At 55.0% G+C, this 453-nt stretch overlaps 1 protein-coding gene across 1 annotated transcript in view; it reads right to left on the bottom strand.

Moving 5' to 3' along the window:
* Window positions 1-453, bottom strand: part of LOC119593033 (tyrosine-protein phosphatase non-receptor type 4-like) — a gene marked incomplete at its 5' end in the record, with an annotated part of 330,438 nt that overhangs the window by 230,177 nt on the left and 99,808 nt on the right.

Here is a 453-nt window from a genome sequence, read left to right as displayed (position 1 = left end):
CGTGACAAAACAATACAACGAACACAATCTCCACGCTACCCCTTCTCCCCCAACCCCCCCAAATCGAGAGGAATTTCCAGCCTATTGAGAAAAGATCCTGAGCCATCAGAGTTCATCAAGAGAGGATGATGACGTCACAGTTGTGTGTTTCTCCTGGACTGAAAATAGATCGACGACGCCACCTTTCAATGACCCCTTCCTCTGCGCCCCTGCCCCCTTGGTTCTTGCCTCCCCTGACCCCTGGTTCTTGTCCCCTAACACCCTCCCCTGTCCCTTGGTTCTTGCCTCCCCTGTCCCTTGGTTCTTGTCCCGTAACACATTCCCCTGCCCCCCTTGGTTCTTGCCGCCCCTAATCCCTGGTTCTTGTCCCTACTTCCCCCAGCCTTTGGTTCATGCTTCCCCTGACCCTTGTTCTTCCCCACCTGCTTCCCTAACCCTTGGCTCTCCCCTACT

The sequence above is a fragment of the Penaeus monodon genome, chromosome 31, assembly GCF_015228065.2.
Source record: "Penaeus monodon isolate SGIC_2016 chromosome 31, NSTDA_Pmon_1, whole genome shotgun sequence".
NCBI classification, from domain to species: domain Eukaryota; kingdom Metazoa; phylum Arthropoda; class Malacostraca; order Decapoda; family Penaeidae; genus Penaeus; species Penaeus monodon.
This window is presented reverse-complemented; position numbering and strand designations above follow the sequence as displayed.